This window comes from Salvelinus sp. IW2-2015, unplaced genomic scaffold (assembly GCF_002910315.2).
Source record: "Salvelinus sp. IW2-2015 unplaced genomic scaffold, ASM291031v2 Un_scaffold2228, whole genome shotgun sequence".
Classification (NCBI taxonomy): Eukaryota; Metazoa; Chordata; class Actinopteri; order Salmoniformes; family Salmonidae; genus Salvelinus; species Salvelinus sp. IW2-2015.
In genome coordinates, this window is record NW_019943558.1 from 78,783 (window position 1) to 94,363 (window position 15,581).

The following is a 15,581-nucleotide window of genomic DNA, read 5'->3' on the forward strand; positions in this document are numbered from 1 at the left end:
GGCCAGGTCATCTGATGCAGCCCTCCATCACTCTCCTTCTTGGTCAAATAGCCATTACACAGCCTGGAGGGGTGTTTTGGGTCATTGTCCTGTGGAAAAACAAATGATAGTCCCACTAAGCCCAAACCAGATGGGATGGCGTATCGCTGCAGAATGCTGTGGTAGCCATGCTGGTTAAGTGTGCCTTGAATTCTAAATAAATCACAGACAATGTCAACATTAAAGCACCCCCACACCATCACACCTCCTCCTCCATGCTTCACTGTGGGAACCACACGTGGATATCATCTGTTCAACTACTCTGCGTCTCACAAAGACACAGCGGTTGYAACCAAAAATCTCAAATTTGGACTCATCAGACCAAAGGACAGATTTCCACCGGTCTAATGTCCATTGCTCGTGTTTCTTGGCCCAAGCAAGTCTCTTCTTATTATTGGTGTCCTTTAGTCGTGGTTTCTTTGCAGTAATTCGACCATGAAAGCCTGTTTCATATAGTCTCCTCTGAACAGTTGATGTTGAGATGTGTCTGTTACTTGAACTCTGTGAAGCATTTATTTGGGCTGCAATCTGAGGCTGGTAACTCCTTAATGAACTTATCCTCTGCAGCAGAGGTAACTCTGGATCTTCCTTTCCTGTGGCGGTTCTCATGAGAGCCAGTTTCATCATAGCGCTTGATGGTTTTTGCGATTGCACTTGAAGAAACTTTCAAAGTTCTTGAAATTCTCCGGATTGACTGACTTTCATGTCTTAAAGTAATGATGGACTGTCATTTCTCTTTGCTTATTTGAGCTGTTCTTGCCATAATATGGACTCTGTCTTTTACCAAATAGAGCTATCTTCTGTTTACCACCCCTACCTTGTCACAACACAACTGATTGGCTCAAATGCATTAAGAAAGAAATTCCACAAATTCACTTTTAACAAGGCACACCTGTGAATTGAAATGCATTCCAGGTGAATACCTCATGAAGCTGGTTGAGAGAATGCCAAGAGTGTGCAAAGCTGTCATCAAGGCAAAGGGTGGCTACATTTAATAATTTCAAATCTCAAATACATTTTGATTTTTTTAACACTTTTTTGTTTACCACATGATTATGTGTTATTTCATATGTTATTTCATAGTTTTGATGTCTTCACTATTATTCTACAATGTAGAAAATAGTTTAAAAAAAACAAAAAACAACCTTGAATGAGTAGGTGTTCTAAAAGTTTTGACTGGTAGTGTGTATGTGTGAAATTTGTTTTGATTTAGAATGGACCAATATCATGGACCTCTCTCTCGAAACTGTGGTTCATTTTCATGCCAGCCAGGTAGGCTAATCTCCTGTTGTAAAGATAAGCAATGTGTTTAATATTAGGAAAGTTGAGAAAAATATATAGTAGGCCTAGCCTATAGAAAGGTGATGGAATATTGTGAATGTGTAGTGTGGAGCTAAATGCGGAGCTATTGAATGACGATTGCATTGCCCTTGCAGATACTGTATGATTCTTGGGCTGCGGGCTTGTGTTGAAGTGTTCTAGCTTGTAATGTCAAAAGCCATGCTGTCGGCATCCTCAGATACTGCCTGGGAAGGTGCACCTTACCTGCCTCCAAATCATTTCAAACAGGAGAATTTCTGTATTTCTGTAACAAAATAACTTCCTGACAGGACACAGTGTTTCATTGGGTCACTGTGTTCGGGGACATCTAGCTATTAGAAGAGGCATTTTAATGAAGTGTAAGTGCCTGCTTCGTGCTGGCCACCAGAAGACCAGATATGTTGAGTATGTGGTATGCTAATAAACATCAGCATTCAACACCCACAGCGCTGTCAGTGTGTGGACTTAAAGAGTATTACACGAAGATCTTTCAGTACTCCCAGGGTTGCTATGCATCATTATTGTTATGTTCTGTTAATTACTGATGTCCCCTTTAAGAATGGAGCACCCTTGGTCATGCGCAGTGTTGTTCTATGTTATTCTGGCTCTAACGGATTCCAGTAAAATGTGAAGCTCCAGTTCCATTTATTGTATTCAGAGTCTTTCTTATTATATAAATAAGTAATAAGAGCTAAGACACTACAATTATTATATAGACTAATACCACCACGGTATATTCCATACAGGAACATGTCCACTCACTGAGTTATCTGATAGCTAGTGTTTTATTCCATTTGTTACGAGTTATGATAATGTTATAGTGGTATGGTGAAATGACTAAAATAATGGCGCACTACGCATACTGTACCATATAGATTTAGAAGCATAYTTGTATGTGGGACTGTAATGCTTTATATGCCCTTGCGATCATTTCCCTTTTTTGACGTCCTGTTAGGAGCCTGTTACCAGCTGATTGAAAAGTCAGGTGTTTTCCTCCTCTCACGTTTCTCATGGTGGCTGTTTTTCTATGTGTGCTTTTGGGTCAGTACGAACTTCGCAACCTTTCCAGCAACTTGAAAGGTGACTCTGCTTACACTGGCAACCCAGGACCCSCAAATGCAATGAAGCTCGTACGTGAACTTTACCAAGCTTGTTAATGCTGAATTTAAGCAATGGCTAATACACTTCTTGTAAAAATGATTACATAGTTTGCTACATGTACTAATGTAATGTATAAGAATTGTTGTTCATGACTTATATATGATAACGTGTTCTCATAAATACACGGAGGCGGTTTTCGCGGCATAGGTTAAGCCTAGTCCTGGACTAAAAAGCACTTTCAATGGAGATTCACTGTCTGGGAAACCGCCCCATGGTGTACCATGTATACATGAGTTACAAACAGTTTACTAAGTAGGCCCTCGAAGGAATAGGACTTGGTATCCTACATTGTGCTTACAGAGCAGGGGTACAGACAAGGTAAACATTAACCAGTATTAAAGATATTAAAGATGTTTGCACTAAATATGTTTTCCCTATAGCTGCGCCAGAGCAACACAAACCCCATAATACTCCTTAATCACAGGATATCCCAAACCGGGGGTCCCTGCCCACGCACGGTGTCACGGTGTCATTGTTGGTTTCTTAGCGACAGGGAACCCAGAGATTTATGTGGCACCACCGGCATGCAGGCGGTAGCCCAATTGGTCTGTAAGATTTKTCTTACTCTCTTCACCCTTCACTCACTCTATCCTCTACCTTCTTTCTCACCCTTTAATTTCTTATCCTTCGATTTGTCTGTTATCCCCTGTTAAAGGAATTTAATTCCTATATGTTCAGAAACCAGTCTCAAAATCAATCAATCAATAGCGTTTATTCTCGAGAGTACTGATCATAATACAATTTACATCAGGTTATATAATAAAAATGATGTCATAGGTTTTAAAATGTCCTTCCTCCTCTCGGATACAATGGCAATATAGTTCACAAGCCTTCCCACATTGTCTGCCACCTGTTAAACAATCTACTCCTAGCCCAAGGTCTCTCCCCTCCCTGGGTAGAGACAGAATGTCCTGTAAGGAACACAGCATTCCAGCCGGTCTGACGATAGCTCCATTAGTTTCTAACAAGGAACAGAAAGTCCTTGTTCTAATTCTTGACTAAAACTACACACATTATATTCAGTATTATGATTATAATAAGATTCTTACATCCATACAGTAACATAGTAGTATTCTGTTTAGTTATAGTTCTAAGTTAAATGTACACATAATTTAGTCATTATTCATAAAAATCCCATAACATCCCCCCTTTCCTCTATCCCATGTGGCCATCCTCACTTTTCCAAATTTATTTTGGTTTCTCTTGCTTAGCTATCTGTGTCCTGTGATATATTCTCTGTCCTTGACACCATACATCACTCCATAGTGCTATGCAGAGCCTTATATATTGGTATATTGATATATATTGGTAGGCCGTCATTGTAAATAAGAATTTGTTCTTAACTGACTTGCCTGATTAAATAAAGGTTAAATAAATACATAGAGAATATTGAGAGGCTTTGGTGCTGTGAACATGGCTGTATGCTGATAATATACACACCTCCATGGGACCCTGTATTACCCACTACCCAACGTTTGTGTGAGTGGGGAAGTTAAAGCATATGAGCTGGACAGGAAACATTTGAACTCCTCACATAAAACATCAATATACCGCTCACTTTTGCTGGTAGACATGTTCTGTAACAGAATTATCCAATTTGATCACACATCAAAACAGTGTTTCATCTAGAAACTACAGTATGGAATTGTTTATGCATTTTCTTAAATCCCTTTTTAAAGATAAGCAACAAACTCATAAGATTCCATTCTTGAAGATTCCAACTCTCATGTGCACCAGTGTCATCTTCCCCCAGCTTCCTGGTATACAGGCATTCATCAGGCCTGGTGCTGATAGGCTATTCTGGATGCAACCTGGACTCATGGGTAGATGTAACATAGTAAATCCTGACACTCCAATTAGTATGATATGTTATGTTTCCTATGGTATGTATTAATTTGTGGATGTCCATCATCCATTTCGTATGATATGTTATGAATTCCAATTTGTATGATATGTTAAAAATTGCAATTCGTAAAATGTTACAAATTGCAATTCGTACAATATGTAAAGCATTTGCTAAACTTATTACATGTTATGAATTCCAATTTGTTATGGCTAATGTTAGCTAGGTGGCTAACGTCTAGTCTAGAAGTTAGGGTTAGGAGTTAGGGTAAAATGTTAAGGTTAGGGGAAGGGTTAGCTAACATGCTAAGCAGTTGCAAAGTTTCTAATTAGCTAAAATGCTAAAGTTGTCCTTGATGAGAACCGAACAGGAAACCTTTGGGTTGCTAGACGTTCACGGTATACGCCTGACCAACCACCCAACTTTTGTTTTTGCCTTAAGTAATCTTAAGTCTTATGGAACCATACCGAACATAACATATCATACTAATTTGAGTGTCCTGGATTTACATTTACTATTTTACATCTGGTCTATGAGACCAGGCTGCTGGATGAGAGCTATTTGTGGAGAAAGTAAAAGGTGACCAACTACCTAATGCTGATGGACAGGCTGGTGTTTACAAATAGTTTATGAATAAGGATGGATTTTTCATTCAACAAAACATCCGTGGTTAGTTTGAAAGAGATTGGAGAGCTGCAATGATGTAGATATAGGTCAGGTGTAACATTCAAAGGTACAGGTATAACATTCAAAATCATATTAATTCAGATATATTCATATATTGTTATAATATTTGTATTTCATACTTCCATGTACCTGTGGACTGCCACTAGAAAGACAATCAGACATATTTTTCTGATATAACTTTCCCCACGTTGCTTGAGTGTTTTCTACTGTCATATGCCTTCCTACCTGACACAGTGGCATATCTTTTAACTAACAAATTACTTTGTCGCGCTCTCCCTTCTTCCATTCAAGCTCTCCTTTTTCCTTCAGCTGTCCTCGTCGCCTCATCCCTTCCTTTCTCAAGTTAACAGAGCGAGGTGGGAGGAACATGGGGATAAGGTTGAGGTTAAAGGTTTCAGGGCAGAGCCTAACATAATGCTGTGTGTTTGTAGGACCAAAGTGGTAGCTGGTGATGTGGGGTGAGGGGCAGAGGACACTAAAGCGCTGGAGCTCAACACTGAGCCTCTGAAAATAAGGGGCTACACCTCACAGCTGTGTACAGACTAAAAACAGACAAATGAACATTGAGGCTGACGAGGGGTGGCCCATGTTGACACAGGGGTTCCAGAACATTCTGTCTCTAAAGCTATACTGCTGGCATTCTACAATCCCCCTAGCCTGACTCATTCTTATAAATATGAGGGAGAGGAGAAGTGTGATTGGAAAACAGACAAAGAGTGAGAAGGGTAGACCGAGAGGGGGAAGAGTGGTAGAGACAGAAGGAGAAGGGTAGAGTCAGAGGGAGAAGGGTTGTAGAGACAGACAGAGAGAAGGGTGGTAAGACACTGAGACAGAGTGAAACTATGGCTTAGAATTCAGTAAAGATGAGATGGGATTAAAGGCAGTACCAGAGAGCCAGGCAGAGAATTGAATAGAAGATGAACAGCAGAAGGATTTTCACGAGGAGGGACAGAGTAACAGATCAGAGAAGAAATTTGAGGAGAGGGTCCTGGCAACACTGTATTATTGGACTGTGAAGCAAGACTGCTTTGATGTGGTTTTATGTGCCCGCTTGAATATGCGTGCCAGTCAAGCCATGCAATAAAATAGAGATTAATGGCAGGACAGGGTATGTGATCTGAATGACAGTTCTCTGACACTGCAATAGCTAAACACACCTTATTACACTACTGTCTACAGCTATTACACAATGTACTTTWAAGAATTACCACWAACAKAATGCTGCAAATATTGTCCATGGTGACATGTTCACGAAAGCGTCAATTTCCCTTTGTCARCCTCCATCGAATTGCMTTAACGTTGAACGAATCTTTAATAAGGCATCATTCTGGATGGGCAGAGAAAGAGGACATCTAGTGGAGTAGAGAAGACTGAAAACAACTCCCATTTCTCTCTTTACTCAGCGTCCCCCACCCACCCCACTCTTGAATACATATCCAGCGGCATCATACTGGCTAGTGGCTATCAATACCATAGTCAGACAGACACAGTTATCAGGTAGTAATAAATATTTTATTTTCCCCATCACTTCAATATTAAAAATGAAGTTCATGACATACGTTCTCAAGGTTAGCTCATCTGTCCATATTAGTCTATGTGTAACAGTGTGTTGAATGGTGTGCATTTCTCTACATAACTATTTACAAGTAGAAGAAACTGCTCCACATAAATCATGTTGGCATGGCGATCATCGGCCTCCTCCGTTAGCTGCACCACCCCCGGACTGATCCTGAGCTCCTGACATCATCAGGAAGAGAACGAGGGGAACAATGTACATCCACTGGAGAGAGGGAGGCAGATGTTATTATCAAATGATACAAGATGTTAATCTAACTCAGGGTAAGACTACAAGCTGTGATTAGTGATGCTTCTCCTGCACAATAGTCCCACAGTTTCATCCTGTTCAATGTCCAATGACAGAGAGTGAGGTGAACAGTGAAGTGAAACATCTCAGGGTCAATGCCAATGACAAGTGTGTAAAAGAAGGAGGCACAAAATGACTGTGGTGACTTTGGATACTTAAACTGTGATAATCTAATCCACTTTAGCAATGAAGGTGTGTATGTTGTCCAATCCTATTTTACCAGAGTGCTTTAGCTCATTACTAATCAATGGGACACACCTGGATTAATTAAAGGTCTACAGTGACAAAAAACAAACTGATCATTAGCACTGGATCATTAGCATTGACCTTGAATGACAAGGACAGGAGGGGAGGGACAAACAGGAAAAATGATTAGTGAAAAATGTTAGCGTTAATCAAATCAGTGAACAGTATAACACATATAATAACATAACAGTTATAACACATACCAGTGTGGGAGAGAACAAGTATTTGATACACTGCCGATTTTGCAGGTTTTCCTACTTACAAAGCATGTAGAGGTCTGTCATTTTTATCATAGGTACACTTCAACTGTGAGAGATGGAATCTAAAACAAATCACATTGTATGATTTTTAAGTAATTAATTTGCATTTTATTGCATGACATAAGTATTTTGATCACCTACCAACCAGTAAGAATTCCGGCTCTCACAGACCTGTTAGTTTTTCTTTAGAAGCCCTCCTGTTCTCCACTCATTACCTGTATTAACTGCACCTGTTTGAACTCGTTACCTGTATAAAAGACACCTGTCCACACACTCAATCAAACAGACTCCAACCTCTCCACAATGGCCAAGACCAGAGAGCTGTGTAAGGACATCAGGGAAAAAATTGTAGACCTGCACAAGGCTGGGATGGGCTACAGGAAAATAGGCAAGCAGCTTGGTGAGAAGGCAACAACTGTTGGCGCAATTATTAGAAAATGAAGAAGTTCAAGATGACGGTCAATCACCCTCAGTCTGGGGCTCCATGCAAGATCTCACCTCGTGGGGCACAATGATCATGAGGAAGGTGAGGATCAGCCCAGAACTACACGGCAGGACCTGGGCAATGACCTGAAGAGAGCTGGGACCACAGTCTCAAAGAAAACCATTAGTAACACACTACGCTGTCATGGATTAAAATCCTGCAGCGCACGCAAGGTCCCCCTGATCAAGCCAGCGCATGTCCAGGCCCGTCTGAAGTTTGCCAATGACCATTTGGATGATCCAGAGGAGGAATGGGAGAAGGTCATGTGGTCTGATGAGACAAAAATAGAGCTTTTTGGTCAAACTCCACTCGCCGTGTTTGGAGGAAGAAGAAGGATAAGTACAACCCCAAGAACACCATCCCAACTGTGAAACATGGAGGTGGAAACATCATTCTTTGGGGATGCTTTTCTGCAAAGGGGACAGGACGACCGCACCGTATTGAGGGGAGGATGGATGGGGCCATGTATCGCGAGATCTTGGCCAATGCTCAGTAAGAGCATTGAAGATGGGTCGTGGCTGGGTCTTCCAGCATGACAACGACCCGAAACACACAGCCAGGGCAACTAAGGAGTGGCTCCGTAAGAAGCATCTCAAGGTCCTGGAGTGGCCTAGCCAGTCTCCAGACCTGAACCCAATAGAAAATCTTTGGAGGGAGCTGAAAGTCCATATTGCCCAACGACAGCCCCGAACAATGAAGGATCTGGAGAAAGTCTGTATGGAGGAGTGGACCAAAATCCCCGCTGCAGTGTGGCAAACCTGTCAAGAACTACAGGAAACGTATGATCTCTGTAATTGCAAACAAAGGTTTCTGACCAAATATTAAGTTCTGCTTTTCTGATGTATCAAATACTTATGTCATGCAATAAAATGCTAATTAATTACTTAAAAATCATACAATGTGATTTCTCTCACAGTTGAAGTGTACCTATGATAAAAATTACAGATCTCTACATGCTTTGTAAGTAGGAAAACCTGCAAAATCGGCAGTGTATCAAATACTTCTTCTCCCCACTGTATATACATAAGCTTGCAAGAAGCAGAAGAGACACGGAGCGCGGCACAGACATAGGCTAACAGCACAAGAGTGAGTTGCTGAATGAGCCAAAGTGAGAACAGTACTTGAGTGGGAATCAGCTCTGCTGCTCTTCGGCTCCCCCTGCTGAGGGTTGTGCCGAACTGCTGGCCATGAGGAAGATTGCACCTCCCAGAATCAAATACCACTGGAACACAGCACAGCATAGCACTAAGTCAACAAACGGCACAGCACAGCACTGAGTCAACAAATGACACAGTCACAATCAGCAACACAGACTCAGACAACAGCACTGATTAAATCAAACACAGCAATGGGAGCACAGCACATAAAACACAGCACAGAGCCCTATACTATGAACGCGGTTTGTGCAGTTAGTGAGGTAACGTTGGTCAACTGAGTTAAACTCGGGATAACTGATACCACGGAAGTGGCTCACCTTTTAGCCAGGTACATTTCTATGGCAACAAATCCATCAGAACTACCCTGCTCCCATTCAAGGTTAACTCAGGGCTAACTCAATTTATCCTGAATTAACTTCTCTAGGGTAGGGGGCAGCATTTTCACGTTTGGATGAAAAGCATACCCAAATTCAACTGCCAGTTACTCATCCCCAGGAGATAAGATATGCATATTATTAGTAGATTTGGATAGAAAACACTCTGAAGTTTCTAAAACTGTTTGAATCATGTCTGTGAGTATAACAGAACTTATTTAGCGAAACCCCGAGGACAAACCATTCAGATTTTTTTTTTTTTGAGGTCAGTGTCTTTTCAATGAGTTTTCATTGGGAAACTAAATTTCTAAGCGAATTGCTTGCAGTTCCTACGGTTTCCACTAGATGTCAACAGTCCTGAGAAATAGGTTGAGGTTATTCCTTTGTGTAATGAAGAAATACAGCCATCTTGAAGTCGAGGCACTCCAGGTGTCCTGGACATGCACTTCAATCAAACAGAAGGCATGCTACATATCGTTTTAATCCTGTAATGAACACATATCATCCGTCTTCAATTTTATTGATTATTAACGTTAAAAAATACCTAAAGTTGTATTATAAAAGTAGTTTGACATTTTTTGGCAAAGTTTACAGGTAACCTTTGAGATATTTTGTCGTCACGTTTGAGCAAGTTGGAACCGGTGTTTTTCTGGATCAAATGCGCCAAATAAATGGACATTTTGGATATATATCGATGGAATTAATCGAACAAAAGGACCATTTGTGATGTTTATGGGACATATTGGAGTGCCAACAACAGAAGCTCGTCAAAGGCATGAATTATATTTTTATTTCTGCGTTTTGTGTCGCGCCTGCTGGGTTGAAATGTTCTCTCTTTTGTTTACTATAAGTGCTATGCTCAGATAATAGCATCGTATGCTTTCGCTGAAAAGCCTATTTGAATTCTGACATGTTGGCTGGATTCACAACCAGTGTAGCTTTAATTTGGTATCTTTCATGTGTGATTTAATGAAAGTTTGATTTTATAGTAGTAATTTTCATAGTAATTAATTTTTATTTGGTGCTCTGCATTTTCTCAGACTTTTTGCCAAGTGATACAGTAGCGTCTTGCCTAAACTCAGATTTTTGGATATAAATATGAACTTTACCGAACAAAAAATACATGTATTGTGTAACATGACGTCCTATGAGTGTCATCTGATGAAGATTATCAAAGGTTAGTGATTAATTGTATCTATATTTCTGCTTTTTGTTACTGCTCTCTATAGCTGGAAAAATGGCTGTCTTTTTCTGTGACTTGGCTCATACCTAACATAATCGTTTGGTGTGCTTTCGTCGTAAAATCTTTTTGAAAATCGGACACGTTGGCTGGATTTACAACAAGTGTAGCTTTAAAATGGTGTAAAATACTTGTATGCTTGAGGAATTTAAATAATGGGATTTCTGTTGTTTTGAATTTGGCGCCCTGCAGTTTCACTGGCTGTTGACGAGGTGGGACGCTACCGTCCCACATACCCTAGAGAGGTTTTAAGTGTCTGAGCTGCGAGTTGACGACCAACGCAATCAGATTCCCTCCCTCTCGCAAAGATTGCATCACCATCCCCTTCATTTGAGGAAGACAACGTTGTGTGTTAAAATACGTAGAGTTAGCGACAGGCGGACAACCAATATCAACCTTCGTAGTACAGATAAAGCCTGAGCTGGAATGTGAAGCTAACTGAAGCTGGCTAGCTTTAGATAACATTGAGTAGCTTAAAATCGTAGCATACCCCTCAGGACAGGACATATCCAGATTGGCTAGGGTTAGACAAAACAAAGACACCTAAGAACATGCAGATATACACTGAGTATACCAAACTTAGGAACACCTTCCTAATATTCAGTTGCACCCCCCTCTTTGCCCTCCGAACAGCCTCAATTCATCGGGACATGGACTCTACAAGTAGGGCTGTTACGGTGACCGTATTACTGCCACACCAGCGATCACGAGTCATGATTACAGTCAAATTCCACGTGATCGTTTAGTCACGGTAATTAGGCTTCTCCAAGCTCTGATGCTGCTGCTGATCATTAGTAGCCTACAAAACTTGCTAACTGCCTGGTACTCAGCTCTCTATTGTTCCTCTAATCACTTTGATATCAATGCAAATGTAAACGAAAATCAAAACACTAAATGAGAGCCCATGCGTGTGATGGCCTCTATTAAAAAGAGGAGGATCCCGTCAGCTTTCTATAGGCTAGGACTACTATATTTATTTCTCAACTTTCATAATATTAAGCACATTGCTTCTCTTTACAAAGGGAGTATAGCCGACCTGGCTGGCAAGAAAATGAAACACGTGAAAATCGTCCTCTATTCGCTATTTAAGTGCATAGATGACATGTATATTTTCCACCTGCCCGTTCCGACAGGTGAATAATTGTACATTCTAAATCAAATACTAAATAATGTGTGGAATTTAGTTATGTAAAGACAAGAATAAATCAGGAATAGTCTGATGGGTGACAATATTAGCCTATCACTTGTGAATGATGCCCAGCTTGTGTGCAGTAAGGAAAGAAACAGCGCCTGCCTTTTTTGGGCGACTTTTTCAAATCATAGTCGCACACGTCATGTAGCCTGGCCTATATGTTTAGTTGTGATACAAACCACATCAAAAGTGGCCAAATAACTTCTTAAAATTAGGCATATTAAATCAGCTTTACAACGGGTTCAGAGCCTAACTGGCATACATACGCAGCATGTGAGTCATGTTTGAGGAAGACAATTTTCACCATAAAAATACACCTTTATATATATATATATATATAAAAGCATTACATGCATAATCGCATTTGCGGTCACCTTTGAGAATGATGTTTTCCCACTAATGGACATCCGCACTTTTAGCCTACAGCCATGTGCGCTGCGCTTGTAATGTGAAGAAATGCCTAATAGTTTAGCAACATTTTAAACTAAACGTTCTGATCTGTTGTGTCAGCTTCATCGCTTAATTTTTTTTTTTTTATGCTAGTGGTGGTATTCATTTGGGATCTATCCCATCCCACAACTGTCCCAGACTATTTTTGGAATATTTATTTCTCGCACAGAATAGGTCAATTTTTGTACTATGGGGGATGGTAGATTGACATAGTCGAGTGCTTTTGCTATTTGTTAGGCCTTCTCATCTTGTTGGCTGACGAAAAGTAAATGTGGACAGTACTTTCAATATCCCCGAAGTGTCCGTCTTCACTTGTGTGAGGTTCTGAATTATGCACTACAACCCAATACTATATGTGATTGTGATTGAATACTCAATGTGATTGAATATTAGCAACTGTTGACCTGGGCGCCTGGGTGTCTGTGTGTGTGRGCTGGAAGTAACAGTTAGCCCCAGATAAGTGTGCTGGGAAGCTGTGGTTAGCCTTGAGCGAGAACAGTGTGCTTTTGTATACAGGTGCAAATAGCTCAGACAATGTTGCAGAGCTGTCTGACCTCAGTCTCTGGGGTGAGGGAGCGTAATCTACACAGCAACAGCGCCGGGACACCAAAGAGCGCAAAGAGGCTAGGACTAGCCTGAGCGCCGGCGATAGGCTGGGTGAGTCTAAACCACGCCCAGTCTCTACTCTGACAGGCCGGCTCGGAAGCGGGAACTATCTCTGTCATGAGTATATTATAATATCTTTGTCAGGAACAAGTCAGTTCCTTGTTCCACCCTGCGGGGTGGTGCAGTGAACCCGTATATACGAAAGTTGCATTTGCCATTTATTACTTAGTTAATAAAAAATACATAGCATACAATTAATGACTCATTGTCATACTTGTCCTTATACCAGATTGAATTGACGCAACCCTAACACTTGTAGCCTGTGAGAAAGACATGATCAGGTGACGGAGAGCCATTTGAGTGAGAGGTGCTTTGGATCATGCAGCCGGGAGAAGGGAATTATAATTATTATATTCAGCCCAAGGGCACAACGGCCACTGGTGGCAATGGCATGGATTTTTTTAGGAGCAATACGGCCACACAAAGGGGATGCCGCCAGAGAATTCAAGGCATTATCAAGTGCTTGTCAAATTGTGAATGAGAGACTGGTGTACAACCTGCGCAAGAAACAAAGCAGGGCTCATGCCTTTCATGCAACTTTTTTCAAATCATCATTACAGTCGCATCATGCAGCCATAGAATGTATTACAAATCAAAACATATAGCCCAACATTTGTATCACAACTAAAGTTACATAAATATCTCTAAATTAAGCATATAGGAGTACCTGTTTCTTTGTTAATTGCTCAACACAGAATATGTGTGCACTCCCTCAAATCAAAATATCCTTTCTATTTTATTCAACCATGTTCAATTGTATTCTTCATATTATAAAATAATGCCACAGAATTCTAAGAAAATCTTGTCTGCTAAATGAACTAGTGCAGCCCACAGCCATATGGCATAGCTAGATCAAGGGACTAACACTCAGAGTATGCTACCCTGTTCTGAAATAGACCACATTTTCTTCATATCATGTTTCTTTAGACCTGTCTAAAATAAATAATGGATTTATTGAGATGGTGTAGGCTATATTACATGGATTTATTAGACTTTTTAAAATGTAGATGTTCCAAAGATCTCCATCAGTGGCTTGTAGGCTATGTGTGGAAGACAGGAGATGCTAAATGTGTTTGTTAATTAACGGTAAATTACTGTGAGACCAGCAGTTATTTGCTTGACAATCACCGGCGTGTGACATTTCATTACCGCCACAGCCCTATCTACAAGGTGTCGAAAGCGTTGATGTCCTTTGGGTGGTGGACCATTCTTGATACACACGGGAAAGTGTGAGGCATGAGAGCGGACAAATTCCAGCAGCGTTGGCATTTCTTGACACAAACCGGTGCGCCTGGCACCTACATACCCTGTTCAAAGGCACTTAAATATTTTGTCTTGCCCATATACCCTCTGAACGGCACACATACACAAATCCATGTCTCAATTGTCTCGAGGCTTAAAAATCCTTCTTTAACCTGTCCCTCCCATTCAATCTACACTGATTGAATTGGATTTAACAAGTGACATCAATAAAAGGATCAACGCTTACACCTGGATCGCCTGGTCAGTCTGTCATGGAAAGAGCAGGTTTCCTAATGTTTATACACTTAGTGTATATATAACGGAACAGAGCAGCTCAAGACTGAACAGCAGAGCAGAGTTTAAAAGACTTGAAGAGCAGGGATAGACCCAATAGACAGTCATAAATGACATAGTGCAGACACAAACCACAGATGTCTATGCACACCTTACATATTTGGCAAAGAAGGATTTCTGCTCCTGTGGCTTGCCTCTCTTTTCATTGCTATGTCCATTCGCTCAATAAATAGAGCAGTCTCCGGCCTGGGGGCAGAGGATGATGGAAGCGATTATTGTTAGACAGAGAAAGATAAAAGGTTGAAGTCGACCAAAAGAGTTAGAAAAATCAATCAAATGAAGATTTTGATAGAGCCAGAACATATTTCTGTGACCAGAAACATCAATAAGGACCGATGACACACTGGTGTGGCATTGGTAGGCGCTTATGATGGTCAGCGTAGTGCTTAAAAGGCTTCCAGATTCAACTTTATCCTCCACTCTGGTCCCCGACACCGCGCCTGGAATGGTCACTATGGAACGCCGATGAGGTAGCCAGAGACATCAGTGTGGAGGTGATGACATCGCTGACGTGGGACTCAAACTAAAGAGCCTGGGGAGGCAGAGAAGACAGATATGTTTTAATATGTTCCACAAAAGAAAATGCCATGAGGTGTGCTGTTCGTCTTTTTAATTTCAGCTTTGCTATGAGGGTGAGACCACACATACCGCTCTGACAACGCCGTCAGGTAGCCATCCATCTGGCGCTCTGTTCTGCCTGTCTGGCAAAGACACTCTGGGCACTCGGCATTTTGTACCAGACATTCCACAACAGCCACCTTCCTGTGGTCAGAAGGGGACAGGTAGGATAATACCAAATGTAAAGAACATAAATCCTGACTGCTGACAGTAAAATCCAACCACATCTGCCTCTACCTTCCATCTCCCACCTTCAGAGTGTTCCTGTCCTCCTCTGATAGCTGGGCTCTGGGAGGAGGGAACATGGTCTCCCGTCCCACCCCTAACTGCAGAGCTCCACGCATACGGAACCGGACACATCATCTAAAGAAGAATGGTATAATA

General features: G+C 41.2%; 1 long non-coding RNA gene across 1 annotated transcript; it reads right to left on the minus strand.

The window, feature by feature from the left end:
- Window positions 1-6,540: 6,540 nt before the first annotated feature.
- LOC112073323 (uncharacterized) lies at window positions 6,541-14,768 on the minus strand. The gene is made up of 3 exons (XR_011476511.1): window positions 14,676-14,768; window positions 9,026-9,126; window positions 6,541-6,830 (listed from the first exon to the last, which is right to left on the minus strand). It is a non-coding gene; the product is annotated as an uncharacterized lncRNA (long non-coding RNA).
- Between the last annotated feature and the right edge of the window lie 813 nt (window positions 14,769-15,581).